Source organism: Cibotium barometz, chromosome 17, assembly GCF_041138505.1.
Source record: "Cibotium barometz isolate CiBa-2024 chromosome 17, ASM4113850v1, whole genome shotgun sequence".
Classification (NCBI taxonomy): Eukaryota; Viridiplantae; Streptophyta; class Polypodiopsida; order Cyatheales; family Cibotiaceae; genus Cibotium; species Cibotium barometz.
This window is the reverse complement of record NC_141062.1, coordinates 43,914,026-43,933,967: the sequence shown is the minus strand read 5'-3', so window position 1 is coordinate 43,933,967 and position 19,942 is coordinate 43,914,026.

Below are 19,942 nucleotides of genomic sequence, written 5' to 3'. Positions count from 1 at the left end.
CTATTTTGTTCTACCCCAACCTGATTGGCTTGTGGGTTTACAGGTTGACTCATTGACACAATATGTGGAGGTAATCTCCCCCTATATACTATGGATTATACCAACAGTTGGCTGCAACATGCCCCAATTTTTTACATATCTCACAAGATGGCTGGCTGACTCATCCCACAGGTGCCATGCCCATATTCTTGATTTTATAAAAAATCCTCTTTTCCAAATCATCTTCTTTGTTTACTTTAATCTTTTTCTTTTCTTTGCTTTTGCTTTCCTCTTTTTCTTTGTCTTCTTTGTTTTCTTTTTCTTCTTTTTCTCTACCCACTCTTCTTCATCTGAATTATCAGATTCAGTGCGCTCTTCTTCTGAGTCACTGTCATCCTCTTCATCAGAATCTTCCTCCTCATCATCAAAATCTTTTGATTTCTTCTTGCCTTTGGAGCTCATTCTCCTTTCAGCTCTCAGTGCTGTATCCACCATGTCAGTGAAATTAGTATCATTCTAAATGTCCCTACCAGCAAAACAGAGCTCTGCAAGTTTTTCCTAAGGCCTTTACAGAAATAATCTCCCAATTGTTCAGGTGTTGGTCTCTGATTTACCAACAACCTATTATAGAGGGTTCTGAATCTCTGTGCATGATCCTCTACTCCAAGTTTTTTTTGTTTTAACTCTTTGAGCTTCTTGAGCATAGCCTCAGGTGTTTTCTCTTTTTTGAACCTGGCCAAGAATGCTGCTCTGAGAGCTGTATAATCTGCAAAATGTGCTAATCCCTATTGAGAGAACCAACTCACAGCTCGACCTTCCAATGTAGCTGCAAAATGCTCCTTCTTCACAGCATCCGGGAACACCCCATAACCACTAGCCTACCATCTAGTTTCAAACTGACCAACATGGCTATCAACATTTGCTTTCTTTGAGCCGCTGAACTTGGTTGGGCCAACCTTTGGGTTTATTGGGGGACCGGGAAGTGGAGGACTCAAAGCCATTACTGGTTGGGGTCATCTTATGAGACAGGTACTCTGGGCAATGGGTTAAAAGTTAAAGGTCTCCTTACTCTTAGCAAATGAGCTCCCAGTGCTCTTAAGCCAATGAGATTTGAAATTCTTCTATGATCTTCAGCATTAGTTGTTGATGTCTTTGCTGTCCCTCTTGTCAGGTGTGCAGGTGACTCTGCCTGTCCTTCTGCAACGTCAGGTGCAGGTGCTTCTTCATCTGAATTGTCATTTTCAGGCGTATTTGGTGGGTTGTTTTTTTTCTAGGTTCAGTTTGACTCAATTTGGACAAGATTTGGACCAGTTTGGCTCCCTTTTTGATTTGGTTTGATCCAGGAGAGATAAAAATATCACAATTTTTTTGAATTAAAAACCCTTCCACACATGTGAAAAAGGCGCCTACCTCAAGAGTCCCCCTCTCCTTTACCAAGGTGTCAAAAATGCATCATTACTCCAAGATATCTCATTTTTTTAGTAATATCTCATAATTTTTAACTAATAAACCTTGTACTCAGTCAACTCTTCATCTTATGTGAGCATTTACTCATTTCTGGGTATTTTCTTTTATTCTTTTGGATTTATCTCATCCCAACACTTGGATTAATCCAATTGGCCCATTTGAACCTTAATTGGACCATAATCCAAAAATTTCTGGAAATGTAGACCCTTAGGCTAAGGTCCCTTATATACATTTTCAATTAATTCCTAATGTACCTTGGAAAGTTCATTTTGAACTTCCGTTTCAGAGGAATCCATTTTAGACACTAGGAGGATTTTTATATCCAAAGATATCTCAATTTTGGATTATCTCTCTCTAGATATTTTCTCTCTCTAGCAAAAACAAGGTAAAACAAGATCTTTCTTCTATTTCAGAGAGGGGAATAATTTCAAGAACAGAAGGGGAGGTTCTTACACCTTTACACCTCAAAAGCTGGAGGGAGGAATCTTACATCCTACCCCACTTAAAAAACACGAGATGTCCTTATCTCGCAGGCTGGAGGATAAACTCTTTCACCTTAAGATCCAACTGATTCTGGGGTTCCTTATAGTCTGGTCCTTATAGTCTGGTCAACCCACGCAGAATCCTGGGATAAAGATCCCTTCTACAAGAAGAACACACAGAACTCATTATCAGAGAACAATTCGTTCACAACATATCATTCATATCCTTAACACAATAATGGTCTATATGCCCAAAAATTTCATCTGAACATTCCTCCACGAGAATTTCATTTATGTAGGTTCTCAATTTGTCATCCCTTAATTAGATCCACTAGGTCAAAGGTCAAACAGCAGCAATCTGTCAGCATAATCCACTAATCTCATAGTGATCTGTTGAAAGTTATAATCATCTTCCAGTTACTACCATCAACACTGGGATTCGTCCCATTCATCCTCATTGTGGCTTTGTTCAACTTATCTTCCTTCAACCAGAATTCAGAAATCATCATCTTTCAATCAGAATCCAAATCAATTCATCAATTCTCAGTGAGAATTCAAAAAATCATATCAACCAGCATTTAAATTCATCCTCTGGATAACATTATTGCTTATAATTTCAAGGTCTTAGATTTACTCGTATATATTGTCAGAAGAGCTACAGATATACCCACGGTATATACGGGTAGTCACCGTCCTTGGAGCTATAAGGTAAATACCATTATATGTAGGCCTCAAGCAAGTCAGGGATTCCATACAATTGCGGTACTTCCATCTGAAGACCCAATTTCCAATTTCCATCTGAAGACCCAATTTCCAATTTATGAATCTTCATTCTCAATATCAATTTGTATGAATTTCATCACACAATTACAATCTTTTACTGGTACTTCATAAAATTTTGACATTTCTTGCTTCTCAGTTGATCCACTTTAGCCAATTCGCTTTGATACCACCTGAAAGATCCCTGCCCCCTCCGCACAATGAATTCCGGGGTGCTAGCAGTGGAAGTAGTACTTCTTGCGCAGGGCAACATAGGCGATTCCTCCAGGATATTTTTATTCGAACGTAGTCAAGAGCTTTAACTAACCAAATTGATCCGACCGAACCCGTAAGTCACATGGTCAGATCAAGGAAGAAACTTGCACTTGGATCATAGAGTTCCAATTTGCAATCATTCCTTCATTGGTGTACCTATGGCATCATTGGCAACCAGAACGCTCACCACCTGTTCACTCAGGGGCCTTTTCAATAGTTCCTAGCTCATAGTACCCGGAAATATAATCACATAAGAAAAATCTAGATGGACTCTTCGTTGAAGATCAGCAAGATCAACCAACCGATCCATATAAAAGAGCCATGGACTCATCCGTTGGAGGACCAGCAAGGCCAATCAACCAGATCCATGACCGAGTTTAGAAAACAACTCTAACTCCTTGTTCGAGTTTTCTTCCCTGACGCATGTGTGGGTATCTTTGGCGACCCAGAGCCCAAGCGCCGTAGTCAGCACTCTCTAGGCTCCTTCTCGCAGGTCACCTAGTGCTTCACTCACATAGGCCACTTCCTTGGTCCCTCATCCACCGTACCGGAAGCTCACCATTTAAATCGAACCGAGGCTAATCAAGACCTCAGACGACCTTGCTACGCAAAATGTCCTCCATTGACTCTCCGTCAGTTGTTGCAACTTTATCACTTAGGTCTCCATGACCTCATTCACAAGATGGTCAAAATGCTTCCCCAATATTTTTGACATAAAACAGTCATTTAAAAACAAGTTTTATAAATACAATTTCTAACAAACTCTCATCTTTCCCTATTGTTCCACATCATTTCTTGTTATTCCACATTCTTCTACATCAATTCACATTGCTTATTCTACAATATGTATTCCCATCCAATCACATCATATTACATCTCATCGCATCTATCCACATCTATCCTCATCACATCTCATCCATTCACGTCTCATCACATCATATTCACATCCATTTACATCTCATCATATCATATTCACATCCATTTACATCTCATCATATCATATTCACATCACATCACATCCATACAGATATCATCACATCACATTCACATCCATTCACATCTCATCCATTCACGTCTCATCACATCATATTCACATCCATTTACATCTCATCATATCATATTCACATCCATTTACATCTCATCATATCATATTCACATCACATCACATCCATACAGATATCATCACATCACATTCACATCCATTCACATCCATTCACATCTCATCGTATCCATTCACATCTCATCACATCCACTCACATCTCATCACACCCATTCACATCCATCACATTCATTGCATCCACATCACGTCACATACATTCCATCCACATCTATCCTTACTACATCACATTCATTCCATCCATATCACATCACATTCATTCACATCTCATCACATCCATATCTCATCACATCCACTCACATCTCATCACATCCATTCATATCTCATCACACCCATTCACATCCATCACACCCATTCACATCCATCACATTCATTGCATCCACATCACGTCACATACATTCCATCCACATCTATCCTTACTACATCACATTCATTCCATCCATATCACATCACATTCATTCCATCCATATCACATCACGTCCACATCCATCCACATCAAATCTCATTCATTCCATCCACATTACATCACATCCACATCTATCCATATCTCATCACATCTATTCATTCATTCACATTCACATCTATCCACATCTATCCATTCATTCACATTCACATCTATCCACATCCATCCATTCATTCACATGCACATCTCTCCACATCCATCCATTTATTCACATTCACATCTATCCACATCCATCCATTCATTCACATTTACATCTATCACTTCACATCTCATTCTCATCCATTTACATCACATCACACCCATTCACATATCATCACATCTCATTCACATCCACATCCACATTCATTTACATCGCATCACATCTCATCACATCCATTTACATTGCATCACATCTCATCACATCCACTCACATCTCCTCACATCACATTCACATCTTATCACATCTTATCACATTCACATCCACATCCATTTACATCGCATCACATCTCATCCACATCCACTCACATCTCCTCACATCACATTCACATCTTATCACATTCACATCCACATCCACATCCATTTACATCGCATCATATCTCATATCCACACCTCATCCACATCTCCTCACATCCACTCACATCTCCTCACATCACATTCACATCTTATCACATTCATATCCACATCCATTCACATCGCATCACATCTCATCCACACCTCATCCACATGTCATCACATCCACTCACGTCTCCTCACATCACATTCACATCTTATCACATTCACATCCACATCCATTTACATCGCATCACATCTCATCCACATGTCATCACATCCACTCACGTCTCCTCACATCACATTCACATCTTATCACATCACATTCACATCTTATCACATTCACATCCACATCCACATCCATTTACATCACATCACATCACATCACATCACATCTCCTCACATCACACATCTTATCACATCACATTCATTTACATCTCTTAAGCTTCATTAATGAGAACTAATTCTAAACTTTCGTTTACTCATTGGATCCTTGATCCTTCGAGGGATTCTAGATTCCTTTTTTTTGAATAAGAATTATCGAAGTTTTCTCGATGGCTATTTTCATATTCTTTCTCAAATTTCTCAATTAAAATATATTCAATATTCTTCTTTTCGAGTAAAAGATTCATGGGATTTACAAAAATCAATTCTACCCATATTTTTGAATAAAAATAATAATACTCAAAATTTTACTTTTGATAAATACTCATAATTTGAATTATGCCAAAAATTTCTCTTTTACCATTTAATTTCTTGGATCTCAATTATCATGGGAATTCCCTTTTTTGCATAAAATAAATTTACCAAAAATTCCTCTTTTACCATTTAATTACTTGGATCTCAAGTATCATGGGAATTCCTCTTTTTGTATAAAAATAAATTTACCAAAAATTCCTCTTTTACCATTTAAATACTTGGATCTCAAATATCATGGGAATTCCTCTTTTTGTATAAAAATAAATTTACCATAATTTACTCTTTTCTCATAATCAATTAATTATGCATAATTATAAAATAATTATTTCTCATGAATATGATGAAAATGATTCTTTTTGCATGGGATTTCCAATCCTAGAATATGGTAGGAAGTCCTCTTTTAGCATTATGCATAAAAATAAGATATGTATAATTTTCTAAAAATTTTACCATGGCTTCGTTGTTTGCTATTTCTGATAATTCTCAATTTTTCTTAAAAGAGAATATGATAGTAGTTCCTCTTTTATGCTTAAAATCAAACTATGAATTTAAATCATAATTTTAACTTTAATCATAAACTTAATTATGATTATCCCACTAGATTAAGCTAATTCCATTATTTCTCTTTTCTCAAATTGATAGGATAATCTATTTCTCATTTAGAATCAATCAAAGTAGTTTTTAACTACTTATAAATAATCTAAAAGAAATAACCATTATTTTGTTAACACAAAATCATAAAAATACCATTTTCTTATCTCTAGCTTATCAAGCCTAGAGTTTAGCTTTGAATTAAGAGACTATCATTGAGAAGTATCCTTTTTCAAGGGATTTAGCCATAAAGATGGCTATTCTTTTAGAGAGAGAGATTCACTTAAAGAAAGCATTACAAATAAGCATAAAGATTAACTTTCTCTTAATTAAGCATTAAGACTTTAAGGGAAAGCTTGATTTGAATTAAAAAAATTATTTAGAAAGCTTCTCAAGCTTGAGAGGGGTTGAGAAGAAGAAAGTCATTGAGATAAATTGAAAAATACCATAAAATTTGATTTTACCTCTCCACGTTTGTCTTGATTCTTTATTATAGCAATGAAGCCCCCGACCAATCAAGTGGTCCACCAAGAGGAGAAGAGCAATTCCAAGAGTTGTTGTAGAGAGAGAGAGCTCCAAGCTCCCAAGAGAGAAAAATTTTAGGGATAATAGAAAATATGATTATTTTAATATAATACTGGCATAATATAGCTCCAATATTTTTTTACAAATGATTGAGCGTCTAGTTATAGGTGAGGGAGGCCACTAGCCAAGTCTAACTGGGTTCTAAAATTTTTCAGGTTCAGTTTGACTCAATTTGGACAAGATTTGGACCAGTTTGGCTCCCTTTTTGATTTGGTTTGATCCAGGAGAAAGGAGAGATAAAAATATCACAATTTTTTTGAATTAAAAACCCTTTCACACATGTGAAAAAGGCGCCTACCTCAAGAGTCCCCCTCTCCTTTACCAAGGTGTCAAAAATGCATCATTATTCTAAAATATCTCATTTTTTTAGTAATATCTCATAATTTTTAACTAATAAACCTTGTACTCAGTCAACTCTTCATCTTATGTGTGCATTTACTCATTTTTGGGTATTTTCTTTTATTCTTTTGGATTTATCTCATCCCAACACTTGGATTAATCCAATTGGCCCATTGGAACCTTAATTGGACCATAATCCAAAAATTTCTAGAAATGTAGACCCTTAGGCTAAGGTCCCTTATACACATTTTTAATTAATTCCTAATGCAGCTTGAAAAGTTCATTTTGAACTTTCGTTTCAGGGGAATCCATTTTAGACACTAGGAGGATTTTTATATCCAAAGATATCTCAAATTTGTATTACCTCTCTCTAGACATTTTCTCTCTAGGCCAAAACAGGGTAAAACAAGATCTTTCTTCCATTGCAGAGAGGGGAATAATTTCAAGAACAGAAGGGGAGGTTCTTACACCTTTACACCTCAAAAGCTGGAGGGAGGAATCTTACATCCTACCACACTTAAAAAATGCGAGGTGTCCTTATCTCACAACTGGAGGATAAACTCTTTCACCTTAAGATCCAACTGATTCTGGGGGGTTCCTTATAGTCTGGTCAACCCACGCAGAATCCTGGGATAAAGATCCCTTCTACAAGAAGAACACACAGAACTCATTATCAGAGAACAATTCGTTCAGAACATATCATTCATATCCTTAACACAATAATGGTCTATCTGCCCGAAAATTTCATCTGAACATTCCTTCACGAGAATTTCAGTTATGCAGGTTTTCAATTTGTCATCCCTTAATTAGATCCACTGGGTCCAAGGTCAAACAACAGCAATCTGTTAGCACAATCCACTAATCTCATAGTGATCTGCTGAAAGTTATAATCATCTTCTAGTTACTACCATCAACACTGGGATTCGTCCCATTCATCCTCATTGTGGCTTTGTTCAACTTATCTTCCTTCAACCAGAATTAAAAAATCATCATCTTTCAATCAGAATCCAAATCAATTCATCAATTCTCAACGAGAATTCAAAAAATCATATCAACCAGCATTCGAATTCATCCTCTGGATAGCATTTTTGCTTATGATTTCAAGGTCTTAGATTTACTTGTATATATTGTCAGTAAAGAGTTGCAGTAAAGAGTTGCAGATATACCCACGGTATATATGGGTAGTCATGGTCCTTGGAGCTATACGGTAAATACCATCGTATCTAGGCCTCAAGCAAGTCAGGGATTCCATACAATTGCGGTACTTCCATCTGAAGACCCAATTTCCAATTTATGAATCTTCATTCTCAATATCAATTTGTATGAATTTCATCACACAATTACAATCTTTTACTGGTACTTCATAAAATTTTGACATTTCTTGCTTCTCAGTTGATCCACTTTAGCCAATTCGCTCTAATACCAGCTGAAAGATCCCTGCCCCCTCCGCGCAATGAATTCCGGGGTGCTAGTAGCGGAAGTAGCACTTCTTGCGCACAGGGCAGAACCTTTCACTCGGGGCCTCGTCCCCACGGATATCTGGACAAGAGACTAATCCCTCGGTTCTTCCAAAAACGAACCTGGAAAAACTTCACTCGCCCAGCAGACATAGGCGATTCCTCCAGGATATTTTTATTCTAACGTAGTCAAGAGCTTTAACTAACCAAACTGATCCGACCGAACCCATAAGTCACATGGTCAGATCAAGGAAGAAACTTGCACTTGGATCATACAGACCAACACTTTTTTCCTCATCAAGAGGCACAGCCGTTGATTCTTTTCCATAGAAAAATTTCGTAGAACAAAGACTATCCAGGATTTACTCCATCTATCGTAACATAATAGAATTGAGTCTCATTTTAGGGATCCATCAGTCCAGCCTAACCCCATCCAATCCCATGGGTTAGCCAATCGCCCAACCACTGTAGTGATAGGATCCATTTAGAAATTTGGTTATGTTTTGCCTCAGGTATAAGGGAAAAGAGTTCCCAGGCCCCCTAGCTGGCACTTCAAGCAAACTTCAAGATAGTCACACCACTTACACAACCAATATGAAATTGCATGTTTCAGAGATTCAACTGTCTTTAAAACAATCTTTTGATGAAACCATAATATCACTGATCATAATACTCCAAAATATCTAGCTTGAGTTCCAATTTGTAATCATTCCTTCATCGGTGTACCTATGGCATCATTGGCAAAACTAGAACGCTGATGACCACCTGTTCAGTCAGGGGCCTTTTCAATAGTTCCTAGTTCATAGTACCCGAAAATATAATCACGTAAGAAAAATCTAGATGGACTCTCCGTTGAAGATCAGCAAGATCAACCAACCGATCCATATAAAAGAGCCATGGACTCATCCGTTGAGGACCAGCAAGGCCAATCAACTAGATCCATGCCCAAGTTCAGAAAACAACTCTAACTCCTTGTTCCAGTTTTCTTCCCTGATGCACGCGTGGGTATCTTCGGCGACCCAGTGTCCGAGCACCGTATGGTCAGCACCCTCTAGGCTCCTTCGCAGGTCACCTAGTGCTTCACTCACATAGGCCGCTTCCTTGGTCTCTCATCCACCATACTGGAAGCTCACCATTTAAATCGAACCGAGGCTGGTGAAGACCTCGATCGACCTTGCTACGCGAGATGTCCTCCATTGACTCTCCATCAGCTGTTGCAACTTTATCACTTAGGTCTCCACCACCTCATTTGCAAGATGGTCAAAATGCTTCCCCAGCATTCCTGACATAAAACAGTCAGTTAAAAATAGGTTTCATAAATACAAATTCTAACGAACTCTCATCTTTCCCTATTGTTCCACATCATTTCTCGTTATTCCACATTCTTCTACATCAATTCACATTGATTATTCCACAATATGTATTCCCATTGTCTCATCCATTCTCATCCAATCACATCATATTACATCTCATCACATCTATCCTCATCACATCTCATCCATTCACGTCTCATCACATCATATTCATATCCATTTACATCTCATCATATCATATTCACATCACATCACATCACATCCATTCAGATATCATCACATCACATTCACATCCATTCACATCTATTCACATCTCATCACATCCACACATCTCATCACATCCATTCACATCCATTCACATCTCATCACATCCATTCATATCTCATCACACCCATTCACATCCATCACACCCATTCACATCCATCACATTCATTGCATCCAGATCACATCACATACATTCCATCCACATCTATCCTTATTACATCACATTCATTCCATCCATATCACATCACATTCATTCCATCCACATTACATCACGTCCACATCTATCCACATCACATCTCATTCATTCCATCCACATAACATCACATCCATATCTATCCATATCTCATCACATCCATTCATTCACATTCACATCTATCCACTTCCATCCATTCATTCATTCACATCTATCCACATCCATCCATTCATTCACATGCACATCTATCCACATCCATCCATTCATTCACAGTCACATCTATCCACATCCATCCATTCATTCACATGCACATCTATCCACATCCATCCATTCATTCACATTCACATCTATCCACATCCATCCATTCATTCATATGCACATCTATCACTTCACATCTCATTCTCATCCATTTACATCACATGACACCCATTCACATATCATCACATCTCATTCACATCTTATCACATTCACATCCACATCCATTTACATGGCATCACATCTGATCACATCACATTCACATCTTATCACATCACATTCACATCTTATCAGATTCACATCCACATCCACATCCATTTACATCGCATCACATCTCATCCACACCACTCACATCTCTTCACATCACATTCACATCTTATCAAATTCAGTTCCACATCCATTTACATCACATCACATCTCATCCACACCTCATCCACATCTCATCACATCCACTCACATTCCCTCACATCACATTCACATCTTATCACATTCACATCCACATCCATTTACATCACATCGCATCCACTCACATCTCCTCACATCACATTCACATCTTATCACATCACATTCATTTACATTCTTTAAGCTTCATTAATGAGAACTGATTCTAAACTTCCATTTACTCATTGGATCCTCGATCCTTTCAGGGATTCTAGATTCCTTTTTTTGAATAAGAATTATCCAAGTTTTCTCGATGGCTATTTTCATTCTCAAATTTCTCAATTAAAATATATTCAATATTCTTCTTTTCGAGTAAAAGATTCATGGGGATTTACATAAATCAATTCTACCCATATTTTGCAATAAAAATAATAATACTCAAAATTTCACTTTTGATAAATATTCATAACTTGAATTATGCCAAAAATTTCTCTTTTACCATTTAATTTCTTGGATCTCAATTATCATGGGAATTCCTTTTTTTGCATAAAATAAATTTACCAAAAATTCCTCTTTTACCATTTAATTACTTGGATCTCAAATATCATGGGAATTCCTCTTTTTGTATAAAAATAAATTTACCAAAAATTTCTCTTTTACCATTTAAATACTTGGATCTCAAATATCATGGAAATTTCTCTTTTTGTATAAAAATAAATTTACCAAAATTTACTCTTTTCTCATAATCAATTAATTATGCATAGTTACAAAAAAATTATTTCTCATGAATATGATGAAAATCATTCTTTTTGCATAGGATGTCCAATCCTAGAATATGGTAGGAAGTCCTCTTTTAGCATTATGCATAAAAATAAGATATGTATAATTTTCTAAAATTTTTGCCATAGCTTTGCTCTGCTATTACTGATAATTCTCAATTTTTCTTAAAAGAGTAAAAGCTTGTAATGAAAATATGATAGTAGTTCCTCTTTTATGCTTAAAATCAAATTATGAATTTAAATCATAATTTTAATCATAATCATAAACTTAATTATGATTAAGCTAATTCCATTATTTCTCTTTTCTCAAATTGATAGGATAATCTATTTCTCATTTAGAATCAATCAAAGTATTTTTTAACTACTTATAAATAATCTAAAAGAAATAACCATTATTTTGTTAACACAAAATCATAAAAATATAATTTTCTTAATCTATAGCTTATCAAGCCTAGAGTTTAGCTTTGAATTAAGAGATTATCATTGAGAAGCATCCTTTTTCAAGGGATTTAGCCATAAAGATGGCTATTCTTTTAGAGAGAGAGATTTACTTAAAGAAAGCATTACAAATAAGCATAAAGATTAACTTTCTCTCTCTTAATTAAGCATTAAGACTTTAAGGGAAAGCTTGATTTAAATTAAAACAATTATTTAGAAAGCTTCTCAAGCTTGAGAGGGGTTGAGAAGAAGAAAGTCATTGAGATAAATTGGAAAAAACCATAAAATTTGATTTTACCTCCAAGTTTGTCTTGATTCTCTATTAGTAGTGAAGCCCCCAAGACCAATCAATTGGTCCACCAAGAGGATCAAGAGGATAAGAGCAACTCCAAGAGTTGTTGTGGAGAGAGAGAGAGCTCCAATCTCCCAAGAGAGAGAAAAATTTTGGGGATAATAAAAAATATGATTATTTTAATATAATATTGGCATAATATAGCTCCATTACTTTTTTACAAATGACTGAGGGTCTATTTATAGGTGAGGGAGGCCACTAACCAAGTCCAACTGGGTTCTAGAATTTTCCAGGTTCACTTTGACTCAATTTGGACAAGATTTGGACGAGTTTGGCTCCCTTTTTTATTTGGTTTGATCAGGAGAGAGGAGAGATAAAAATATCATAATTTTTTTGAATTAAAAACCCTTCCACACGTGAAAAAGGTGCCTACCTCAAGAGTCACCCTCTCCTTACCAAGGTGCCAAAAATGCATCATTATTCTAAAATATCTCATTTTTTTAGTAATATCTCGTAATTTTTAACTAATAAACCTTGTACTCAGTCAACTCTTCATCTTATGTGAGCATTTACTCATTTTTGGGTATTTTCTTTTATTCTTTTGGATTTATCTCATCCCAACACTTGGATTAATCCAATTGGCCCATTGGAACCTTAATTGGATCATAATCCAAAAATTTCTGGAAATGTAGACCCTTAGGCTAAGGTCCCTTATACACATTTTCAATTATATCCTAATGCACCTTGGAAAGTTTATTTTGAAATTTTGTTTCAGGGGAATCCATTTTAGACACTAGGAGGATTTTTATATCCAAAGATATCTCAATTTCGGATTATCTCTCTCTAGGCCAAAACAGGGTAAAACAAGATCTTTCTTCTATTTCAGAGAGGGGAATAATTTCAAGAATAGAAGGGGAGGTTCTTACACCTTTACACCTCAAAAGCTGGAGGGAGGAATCTTACATCTTTAGATATGTTGTCTATGGGTGATTGTGTATATCTAGATCAACACAAGTTTATGGTGATTGTGTATATCTAGATCAACACAAGTTTTTTCAAGGTAGTTTTTATGGTGGATATAGCATTGTGGATATGTTGTTTATGTATGAAGTAGTCTATGTGTGTTATCTCTGATGTTAACTTTTGTATTGTATGGAGTGTGACAGAGAGGTCAATAAACTTAATTTTATGTTGTTCTCAAGTAAATTAGCAAATTGTTCGCTTTTAGTGGACAAATGATATGAAGCTGCTCGCTGTTCTTATTGATTTGAGAATAATTTATATGTGTGACAGAGAGGTCAATAAACTTAATTTTATGTTGTTCTCAAGTAAATTAACAAATTGCTCGCTTTCATTGGACAAATGATATGAAGCTACTCGCTGTTCTTATTGATTTGAGAATAATTTATATGTGTCACAGAGGTCAATAAACTTAATTTTATGGTGTTCCTATTGATTCAAGAAAAAAATATACGTTGGCTCACTGCAATGGGCTCGCTCTGTGGCCACCCCCATCCTCACCCCACCCAGCTAACTATCACCCCCAGCATATGATCAGAGAGCACATAAGAGATTTCCACTTTGGCAAAAAATGTGTGTGGTACCCAAGAAGCTTGTTGATTAAAAAATACCCCATCCAATCTAGAGGAGGAACCCATATATTGCAGACTAAAGTAAGCATGTCCTAAGTCAGAGCCCCAAGGACCCATATTCTAACCATCAATTAATCCTAGCTTTCCTCTAAGGCTAGCCCATTTGTTCTTTTCTTGTCCCATCATGACCGTGCTTCCTCCACATCTATCTAGGTGTTTATCAACCATATTGAAGTCCCCCATAAGAATATAAGGAAATTGAACATCCAATTTATAAATCCACTCCCACATTTTTCCACTCCCACATTTATAAATCCACTCCCACATTTTTCCTTTGATTTTGTGGTTGTGGGCCCCATACAGATTGATTAGCCATACCTTATCTTCCTTAATTTGGATCTCAATAACTAGGATTCTACCATTAGGATAATTAGAAATAGCAAGGGGACTTAAGCTTTTTTTAAAATAAATGTAATAACACCACTAAAATTTGATTTAACCCATCCATATGATTTAACCCATCCATATGATATAGCCCTGTCCCTGAAACTTTCTCTCCTCCCCCCCTTTATTATCAAACAGGTTATGCTCTTGAATAGCCATTATTGATAAGTCCCAATCTTTCACCAATCCCCAAAATGTTGCATTTTTCTTCTTATCCTTGAACCCCTTAATGTTCCAAGTACACCCCCTAATCATACTTCCTTTTATCATGCTAAGGCAGTAGCTGGGACCATTGCTACCTCTAGCCCATCTTGCTCTCCAATCTCTATCCTCAACTCTCTAGCTCTTGACTGAAGCTCCCTGTAAGCAGTGTCCACTTGTCAGTTAAACCTCCCCATGAAGGAGGTTTCACAGTCCTCCCCTAGAGAGGACTAAAGGGATTAGAGTAGAAGGGTGGACTCAAACCCTCCAAGGATTTGCATGATCCTGTTCCTTTCTCCCCTGATATAAATTATTTGTTCCTGGCTTCCCCCTTAATTTGCCTCAGGTTATTCCCCCCTGTATGGATCACCCTAACCCTCCTTGAAACACATCCAAAAAGAGATTACCTTGTGATCTGCAATTGTCTCGTGAGAGGATCTTTCCAATGGCCGAGCTCGTAACCTTTGAGGTCTCCAAGCTCTATAACTCCTTGAGAAGCAATTCCACTGCATCTCCCGCGAGTGTTGTCACACCGCCGCATTGCACTACGGGTCCTCATCCCTCCTCTCACCTCACTTCACTCACATACACTCACTAGCATGCATTAGGGAGAGAGATTAGCAAGAGGATTATCAAGAGCAAGACTCAATTGTACAATGGGAGAATATGTTGTATTATGAGAGAAATTCACTTATATACATGGCCATAAGTGTTCACACTCACTTAAATTGTGGCCGACCCGGCACTTTAGGCTCATAAGAGGCCTAATGCTATTACAATAATTACTCTCATAATATATCCATGAAGTACTTTGGACACTATTGCTTTATATCTTGAATGTATGACCCTTTGGTGTATCTACCATGACTCCTTGATGTAAGATAATGGTGGTAGCTCTTGTTAATCCTAGAATTGGATTAACATTCCCCCCTTATTCAAGGCAATCACGTCCGCATGATCGCGTTGAAGACCTTTGTGTGGGGAGAGTGAACAAGCTTGTCTATGGCTTGAGGTTGACACACACTTGGTGGTGCCTAATCTCTACACAAATTCTACATCGATGGGCTTGTTTAGCTCTTCTTTTTTGACCATTTAGATGTACTTGGGATTCATGTGATGCTCCTGTTGGAAGAGACTCAGTGAGTCCTTGGGCCATCCCCCTTCCTAGACTAGTCAGTATGTCCAAGGTGTGGGCATCTAGGAAAGGGTTAGTACTTATAGGTTTTGTGCGAATGTTAGGCAAGGGACCAAAGCCCCCAGTGGGATCGAAGTCACAGGGGGTGTAAAACCCGATGACACGCTTGTTATAGGCATGGCCAATGGCATTGGGAGGTGAATTTGAGGTATAAATCTCAATGGCTTGAAGATGTCAGCCACCATTGGGTTTAATGCTTGTGTAATCCCTGGCAATCCCTCTATCATGGCCATGTTTGAGTGCATAAATGCTCCTTAATGAGCAATCACAGTTTATTTTTTTATTTTTTATTTTTTGTTTTGTTTTGTTTTTTTGCTTTTATACTTTCCCACAGCCTGTTACAACCTCAAGAGGCTTGGCATACTCTTCCTTGGATCAAACGGGTGTCTGTTTGCCCTAATTAGCTTAGGCGTTATACGCACGTGAGCGATCTGAGATATTTTCGAAAAAAGCGTATGCTAGGAACTTCCCAGATGGAAGAGGAGGTCCTAAAACCTATTTTCCATCACTGTCTAAAGATGAAAAAAAAATTCGAGATTTTTTTTCCTGTTCCGCAGCACATTTTTGAGGGTGTTCCTAAAGGAATTTTAAAAAACTCTGTATGAGGGAGTTGTAGTATTTTTGAAGTACTATAACTTTGTTTCCCTGAGTCGTCCATGATTTTGTCCTTTAGACCTCAAAAAGTAGCCCGAATATGGCTTGTCGTCATTTTAGTGCTGTTTTTTTTTGTGGTTTTTGGATTGGTTTTTACCTTGATTTTCGGGTCAAATTTTGAGGCTGTTGGTCGGAGGCCAAAATGATCGATTTCAACTTCGGACGACCAAGTCCAAAGTCGTAGAGCTTGATGTTAGCTTTTCGATGAGCCCTCATCAGATATATGGTTTAGGAGATATTGGCCTCCAAACGGGTGTTTTCTAGAGTTTTTTTGGGGCGCGTGAACTCGTGTTTCACGCCATGAAATGGTTTTCATGTCGTGAACCGGATTTCACGTGGAAAATTTAATTTCATTTTTTTTGTCACGTGAACTAGTGTTTCATGCCGTGAACCGGACTTCATGTGGAAAATTAAATTTTATTTTTTTGTGCTGCGTGAACTGGTGTTTCACGTTGTGAAACAGTTTTCACGTCATGAACCGGACATGTGGAAATTAAATTTTGAATTTTTTTTGGAGTCTAGTAGGGGAAATACGAATTTTCCTTATGGGGGGGAATATTTTTCAATTTAAAATGAAAAGGATATGGGCATTTTCACAAAAAGGTAAGTGGGAATAAAAAAAGTCAACCTTTTAATAACCCCCCTTACACCCTTCATAAATGATCCCCAAAATGGACAAATTGATAACTCATGACCATCTTCTCATTGAATGCTCATTGGCCTAAATGAGTTATGTAAAAAAGTGATTAAGGATTAATCTTAGATTAATCCTTTTCACTAATCTTTCCCGCTTTTACACTAATCAAAGACTCTAATTAACCATTAATCCCTAATTGATTCACACAATTGAGCACATCATTGGATAGAGCAAGAAAAAACTAATCTTTGTGCATCAACAATTGTGTAAATTAATCTAAAATAAGGGATTAATTTGCCTCTTAATTATGGTCTCCTCTTTTAAGGTAAAATTAAGCAAAGAGAGTCAAATTTCTCCAATTGATCAAAAAATTGATGTGATTAGGTGTTTTGATGCATCTAGATGCTCTCAAAGTACTCAAAAACCTCAATTTTAACTACTCATATGATCAATTTAGACCCCAATTAACACATTTTCTAAATTTTTGGCCTCTTGAACAAGATTAATTACCCTTAATGATAAAAACCAGTCCCTTAAGAGAATTTAGTCAAATTCAAGGATTTTTTTATGGTTTTAAGAATTTTTTTGAAAGATTAAGCTATTCCTAATGCTTGCTAACACTCTAATCCAAACAATTTCAACAAAAAATACACAATTAAACTATAATTAATGATCGTAGATCTATGTTTAAACTAAAGAGAGCTAACATTCACTAAGAAATGCATTCTCTTGCATTGTTTAATACAATGAATGCAAACTAAGCCTAATACAAACTATGTGCAAGCCCTAATAACATGAAAAACCACCAAAACAACAAATTAATTTAAAAAGTAAGCAAAAGCATTCTTTTCAAAAACCAAAAAGAGAGCTATTCTACACCAAATCTCACACAAATCACCATCAAATCCACATCTTTTTCATGGCAAACCACTAATCAAGATGATGGGCAATGGGTTATGTGTAGATTAGAGGCAAAAAGATGGAAAAAGCCAAGGGATGGCTCCTCGCAACAGCGGCGCCAAAAATGTTATGGCTCACCCTAACCCTCCTTGAAACACATCTAAAAAGAGATTACCTGGTGAACCGTAACTGTCGTGAGGATCTTTCCAATGGCTGAGCTCGTAACCCTTGAGGTCTCCAAGCTCTACAACTCCTTGAGAAGCAATTCCACCGCGTCTCCCCGCGAGCGTTGTCACACCGCTGCATTGCACTACGGGTCCTCGTCCCTTCTCTCACCTCACTTCACTCACACACACTCACTAGCATGCATTAGGGAGAGAGATTAGCAAGAGTAAGACTCAATTGCACAATGGGAGAGTATGTTGTATTATGAGAGAAATTCACTTTATACATGGCCATAAGTGTTCACATTTACTTAAACTGTGGCCGGCCGAACACTTTAGGCTCATAAGAGGCCTAAATGCTATTACAATGACTACTCTTATAATATATCCATGAAGTACATCACTTAGAACTTCATCCTATCTTGCTACCACACGCTCTTGAAGCGGAAATCGCCCATAAATACTCCGTCACACCATTACGAGCGCTTGTCCAAGTTTTAGCTTTGGACACATTGCTTTATAACTTGAATGTATGACCCTTTGGTGTATCTACCGTGACTCCTTGATGTAAGATAATGACGGTAGCTCTTGTTAATCCTAGAATTGGATTAACACCACCTTGACTTTATCCTTAACTCTGGTCCATCCTTGCTCTTCAGTATCGTGTATCTAACGTGACTCCTTGATGTAAGATAATGGCGGTAGCTCTTGTTAATCCTAGAATTGGATTAACACCACCTTGACTTTATCCTTAACTCTGGTCCATCCTTGCTTTTCAGTATCGTTTCCTTCCATCTTCATCTTCCCTTTCCCTTTATCTCCTACATGGCTAGGGCACTTCTTTGCTACCCTCCATTGAGCCCTCTTCTTTCTTCCCTTCTTCATTCACTTCCATATTGTTGCCTAGACCACAGTTCCTAGCAATATGCCCAAAATTCCCACATCAGAAACATGCACCTGGAAAGTTCCCAAATTTTAGGTTTAGTTCCATTTTTCCAAGTTCTCCTAAATCCATTTCCAGAGATTTAGGCGTTTCAACCAGCATGTTCCAAGAGACACAAACCCTATTTGATTGACGAATGTTATCATCATTGCTGGGCACAAAAAGCACCGGGCCTAAGGCGCTTACCAACTCCTTTAAAGTCGGGGTACAAAAAGCACTGGCTAAGGCGCTTACCAACTCCTTTAAAGCCGGCCTCAGGCGGGAGGCCAATCATGTCAACCCATACCGGCCATGACTCCCTTAAACTTCTATTCACATCGAATGTCGGATCAAACGACATGGCATGCATTAGCTTTGAACCCATGAATAGCAGGGCTTTTGCAAATAGATCAATCACTGTTTGTCCTTTACTGAATAAGACGTTGAAGAACCCTTTCCCCAAGTAAAACACCTCTACCCATATCCACCTTACTAGGTGGCTTCCTTGGGCAAAATAAAATTGCACTGCACATTGAAAATAGACCAACACTCCTTCTAACTAGCTCCGGTGAAATG